At 57.5% G+C, this 5,799-nt stretch overlaps 1 long non-coding RNA gene across 1 annotated transcript; it reads right to left on the bottom strand.

Annotated features, from left to right (window-relative positions):
• Positions 1-666: 666 nt before the first annotated feature.
• On the bottom strand, positions 667-4,233 carry LOC132515262 (uncharacterized). Its single transcript, XR_009539105.1, has 3 exons — positions 4,076-4,233; positions 2,699-2,889; positions 667-1,550 (listed from the first exon to the last, which is right to left on the bottom strand). It is a non-coding gene; the product is annotated as an uncharacterized LOC132515262 (long non-coding RNA).
• Between the last annotated feature and the right edge of the window lie 1,566 nt (positions 4,234-5,799).

The raw sequence follows: 5,799 nt of genomic DNA on the forward strand, positions 1-5,799 counted from the left end.
TGCACCTCAGCTCTCTGGGGCCGGTGTCCTGTGCTTTCTCATCCTGAGGTTCTTCAGGGTGCACGGTTGCAGGGTGACTGCAGTAGTTGACTGCTAGAAGCGGGGGGGGGGGACCCTGCTTCCATCCCGAGTTCCCTCAGGGCTCACCATCAGGACAACTGTAATATGGTGGCTTGGTGGCCGCAACACCCTTTGTTTACTTGTATGGCAGGCAACATTTTTCATTCACAGATGCAGGGTTGCAATGAAGAAAGTCCTCCCCCAAACCCCCTTTCTTCTGCAGGGTCCAGTCTAGGAGGACCCTGTCTCCCCGTAGTTCTGTATTCGAGGGCATAAAAGACAGGCTGCCTTGGACCTGTGGCCGCTTGTTCCTGAGATGGCCACAACCAGGGCCCCAGCAGAATGGCTGCAGCCATAGGATGACTGACCCCCTCGTGTTACCCACACTGGGATTAGATCTTCTGTGTCAGGGGAGTTACTGTTTATCAAGAGTGCCGGGGCTTTCATGCTGGGTTCATGCCATGTATTTCCAGGCAGTAAGGAAGAATAGTGACTCCTTTTTTTTTTTTTTCTACTGAGATATAACTTACATACCATAAATTTCACCATTTAAAAGTATACAGTTTGGTGCGTTTTAGTATACAGTCAGCCCTCTGTATCCGTAGGTTCTGTATCTGTGAATTCAACCAACGGTGGGTTGAAAAAAATTAAAAGAAACATTTCCAGGATGTTCCAAAAAAGTAAAACTTTAATTTGCTGGTGCAACTATTTACATATCATTTACATTAAGTTTACAATTATTTATATTGTGTTTATATTGTACTAGGTATTATAAGTAATCTAGAGATGATATAATGTATACGGGAAGATGTACCTAGGTTATATCCAAATACTACCTCATTTTATATAAGGAAGGTGAGCATTCTCAAATTTTGGGATCTGAGGCGGGTCCTGGAACCAATCCCCCTTGGATACGGAGGGATGACAGATTCACAGAATTGTGCAACCATCAGTATGATCTAATCCCAGGACATCGTTATCCTATTTTCTAATTCACATTTTTGGACAAGATCAATCCCATTAGGCCGACTGGGAAACAGTACACCTGGGGCCTCGGTGGTTAGATTTAAGACAGGAATGCCTCCCGGGTGCACTATCTCGAAGCTGTGTCTGGGGCGGGGGGCATAAATGGAAGCTTGTCCTTGTTCCTTCTGTAGCCCCCTTTCTCCGTAGCCCCTTTGCTTGTTAGTCAGGGGTGTGTGTACATCCGGGTGCTGGATGGATTCTAGGGGAAATGCAAATGGGCTCCACATCCTGGGGTAGGAAGTGGTGAGACAGACTTTGGCATGTGGAGAGGCCTTTGTAAGCCGGTCCTCACTTCCACAAAAATGATTCAAGACAAAAAAAATGAGGCCTAGATACGGTTTGGCTTCTCTGGATGGAAAAGTGGATACAAATCTGGTTATTTCAGTCCTCTAGTTACCAGGGTCTGGTGTCTCCCAAGTGTACTTATTCATCTGTTAGTGGCCCAGGGCAAGGCATTTTGGCGGCTTTGAAAAGAAAATAAGAAGAAAGAACCAATGAGGGCGGAGGTCTCAGCCGGAAATGCTCCCAAGTGTCTATACACCTGGAGCAGGAAACTATTGCTTCCTCGGGCCTGTGGCTCCATAGAGGTTCCTTTGATGAGCTGATGAATGCATGGGAGTGCCTGCTACGTGCAGGAACTCCACTACTGCAGTCCTTACAGTTACTCTGAGGGCTGGGGGGGGTCATTCATTCATTCCACCATTATATATTGAATCCATACCATGGGCCTCACGCTGTCCGTACATATGAGGACACCAAGGCTTGGAGAGGCTAAGCAATTCGCCAAATTGAGGCCGGATGGCAGGTGCTTAAGGAGTGAGGCTTGGGGGTCAGGAAGGCATGGATTTGGGTCCTGGTTCCACCCCCGCACTCTCCTCCTTGCGATGCTGGCCGAGTTTTACCTTTCTGGTCCTCGATTTTCTCACCTGAAAATGGGGCAGTACTAGTACCTATCTCATAGGACTGTTTTGAGGATTGAAAGAGATTATCTGGGGTGGGTTTAGGGTGATGCCTGGCACACTGAACACTCAATGTGACTTAGCTTTACTATTTTTTAAACAATATTTATTTGTTTATTTCTTTAGGCTGTGCCAGGTCTTAGTTGCGGCATGCACATGGGATCTAGTTCCCTGACCAGGGATCGAACCTGGGCCCCCCTGCATTGGGAGCACGGAGACTTACCCACTGGACCAACAGGGAAGTCCCTATAATTATTATTATTATTGCCAGAGGTCACACACTGAATCAGGATTAGAACCCCCTTTTCCCTTCCATCAGCTTGTGCTCAGGATCCTCAAAGCCTTCCTCACCCCATCTACTCCGCGGCAATGGCCACCCTGGGGCGAGGGTGGGCGGGGAATTGTCCTCTCCCCTGGAGTGCTGGTGTGGGGAAAGGTAGACCTGACCTGCAGCTATCCAATGCACCTGGGCGTTCTCACCTGCTGACTGGCTCTTTCCTTCTCTAGGACTATCCTAGAAACCCCGGGAAGTCTGGGAACATGGACTCCACGCAGACTCATCCCTGTGAGCCTCGGGACGGTCATCTGTCCAATGGGGACAGCTCACACCTGGCCTCCTCCTGCCCCCCCCCCGTGTGCCCAAATGGGATTACCCGTCTGGACAGCGGCTGCTTCCCCCCCAAGGACCATTTTCTCCCAGTGCGAGCCTCATGAGTCTCACGGGGCCGAGAAGACCGCCGTCAGCTTTGCGTCTGTGGAGGAGACAGGTGCCTGCCGGGTCGCAAGCGCTGAGGCTGCGAGGAGGGTTTGCTTCGGAGGAAGCGATTTCAGTCCTGCAACAACCCTGAGGGCAGAAACGCTCGCATGGGGAGGCCCCGGGAACTCCTCTTTCCTTCATACCTGGGCGCGCGGGCCGTGGGGCAGTTCGTCTCCCAGGTCCAAACCTGGTCGGACTGGGTGGGATCTACGGTGGTTGGGGAAGGGAGAGTGGCTGGGGAGCCCCCTCCGCACAGCAGAGAGGGGTCTTCAGGGCCACTGCTGCACGTGCGTCCCCATCTACCCCGGGGGCGTCCCGCGCCACGCGCAGGGCAGCGTGGAAACGGGAGAAAAGGGAGGCGCGCACTTCGTGGGCTGTGCGGCGCCTCCCAGAGTCTGCGTTGGTGCCTCCGGGAACCTTTAAGGCCGATGCTGGGGGCTGCGCCCAGCCCCTCGGCTCAGCCGAGCCCTGCCTCACGCGGTCCCCGCCCGTAGCACCCGACTCTCGAGCGCCGCGCCTGGGCGATGCCCGCCGCCGGCCTCTGCGCCCCGGGACGCGCGAGCCCAGACACCCAGCGGCCCGCAGCGCCGGAACTTGGAGGCGAGGTGAGTGGGGGTGGGGCGCCGGGCCGGCGGGCGGTGGCCCCAGCGGGGTGCCAGTTTCTGGCCCTATAAGTCCTTTCCCGTCTCCTGGAATCGGGGCTGCGTAGGGCTTCCTAGCTCTCCAGGCTGGCAATGTCGCGGACACGGCAAATCCAGACCCAGGGCACCTCCCTCGCCCGCGCCCGGGACGCGGGTTTCTCTTTCCCTCTTCCCGGGGAGAGGCCCGCGGGCTGGGCATCGCGGCGGGCGGCCGCGTGGTTTCTGTTTGCTTTCTTACAGGCCCACTTCGGCCCGCCCGGGCTTCGGTCCCGCCGCGGAGGGGCGAGGAGCTCCCGGATGCGTCGCGATGGCCGTGGAGTCCGGCCCCGGGATCCCGCCCCTGAATCCCGCGGCGGGCGGAGGCGAGGGGCGCTGCGCTGTCCGCGCTGTCACCAGGGCAGCACCAGCCCAGCCGGGCGGCTGCGGTGGAGGGCCCGGGACCCGGTGCCCGGGGGGACCCGCTCCACGGCCGAGCGCGCCCGGTCCCCCAGCAGCGCTCCCCGCCGCCGCGCCCCGGGCCTCTGTCGAAGCGTACACCCCCCACCCTGCCCCGACGTGACCCGGGCGCCTGCGGCGCTCCCGCCCTGCGCCGCTGGGCTGGCGCCGCCCCCAACCGCCCCTCCTTGCCCTACCTGGGCCCTTTTCCTTTTCGGTCGGAGGAGCTGCAGGCGCCCGGCCTGTCTGTAGCGAGTCGACTCCACGGACCTGGGGCAGGAGAGACGCGTCTCTCGCCCCGGGGCCGTGTGGTGCGCGCAGGAGGGAGGACCAAGAAGCGGACTCTGCCTGGACTTGCCTGGGCTTGTTCAGAGCCGGGCTGCTTCCCTCAGTGGCCGCGCAGATCCGGGGCGATTTCGAGATTTTGCGGGAGCCTTGGAGCCAAGCCCCGGGGAGGAGGAGGCTGGAAGCCCGCGCGACCTGCTCGCCCCGTCCAAGGCTGAGCCCAGGTAAACGCTTGAGTTCTCTGTCAGTGTGAAAGTTGGTAAAGGAGGCAGGAGCTAAACTAAGTACTTTAACAATAATAATAATGGGAAGCCTGTTGAATTGTGTGGCCTCCGAGTCGAAAGAAGAATGTCCAAGAAACAACAAAATGCTCTTCGATTTCATAATCTTTGGAGAGAAAGGATTCCTTTTTCGGGTTTTGCATGGCTGGTTATTTCTTTCTTCCTCACTCTCCGTCGTGGGTGCAGGAGGGCTCCCTGGTCTGGGGATGGAAATGGGAACTCTGGTCTTCCTGCCGCTGCTCAGCCACGTGCTATCGGAGCAAATACCTTGACCTCCTGCAAGTGGGGGCATTGAAACTGCCCCCAAGGTGGTCGTGAAAAGTCTCAGATGTGAAGAGTGCTTTGGTCGCGAAAGTAGTGTTATATAAGAAGTCGAGTCCGCCAACTCGCGTTTCAAAGAGAGGAAAAGGAGAAAGGGGTTTCAGACTTGCAGTCCCGCCGACCGTCTTCCACCCTCCCCCCATTCCCTCTCCTGCCCACGCCGGCCTTCTACCCACTCTCCAGTGGTGGGAACAGCGTCCAGCCTGGGAGCGGCAGGTCAGGACGAAGACTTCGAGGGAGGGCGCTTCTGGTAATCCACCCTCCGGGCAGGGAGCAGCAGGCGGCAGTGCATGGACGCCCCCTCTCCCAGCTTAAGTGAATGAGGCTGGTAGCGCCGATGGGCACCTGCTCCAGTGCCTTCACCGTTTCTGTGCCTGGTGGGGCACAGGGAGCAAAGGGACAGCATGGCTGGGCAGAAAGACCCAGGGCCCGTGCCCTCCTGTTACATCCGTGCTGGTCTCCTGCAGCAGGAAGTGGCTGGGCGTCCTGGATAAGTGCCTGTGGAGCTCTGTAGCCAGGAATCTTGTCGGGAAGGCAAAGTGGTGCCCTGTAAGTTATGTGGGCCCATTTCTGCCTCTGCCCCGAGGCCCAAGAGAGCTTTGGGACAAATGGCCGCTCCCCTGAGCCTCTGTGTAGCCATGGCTGGGGTGGGTGGGCTGAGCAGGAGGCGGGGCTCCTGTACTCCCTGACATTTCCCTTGAGGGTCTTTCCAGGAGCAGAGGGCTGATGGGGCAGCATCAGCTGGTACCCTGGGGCCCACTGGCATCAGCTGCCCTGTGGGTTAGTGGCCTGTTTCCTGAGCTTCCCAAACCCTAGGACTGGCCAGGACCATCCTGCTCTGCCTGTCAATCCAGCTTTCTCCCCCGCCTCAAGAATCCCCTGGTTAACAGGCTGGGCAGTCCCAAGGACCACACTTTTACACCCCACCCCGGACCCCTGGCACACAAACCGATGATGCTAAACCTAGACCGGCCTCCGGGTCCTTTTTGTCACAGCACGTCAGGCAGCACCTTCCGCTGATCATGCAACCTGAT

Source organism: Lagenorhynchus albirostris, chromosome 2 (assembly GCF_949774975.1).
Source record: "Lagenorhynchus albirostris chromosome 2, mLagAlb1.1, whole genome shotgun sequence".
NCBI lineage: Eukaryota > Metazoa > Chordata > Mammalia > Artiodactyla > Delphinidae > Lagenorhynchus > Lagenorhynchus albirostris.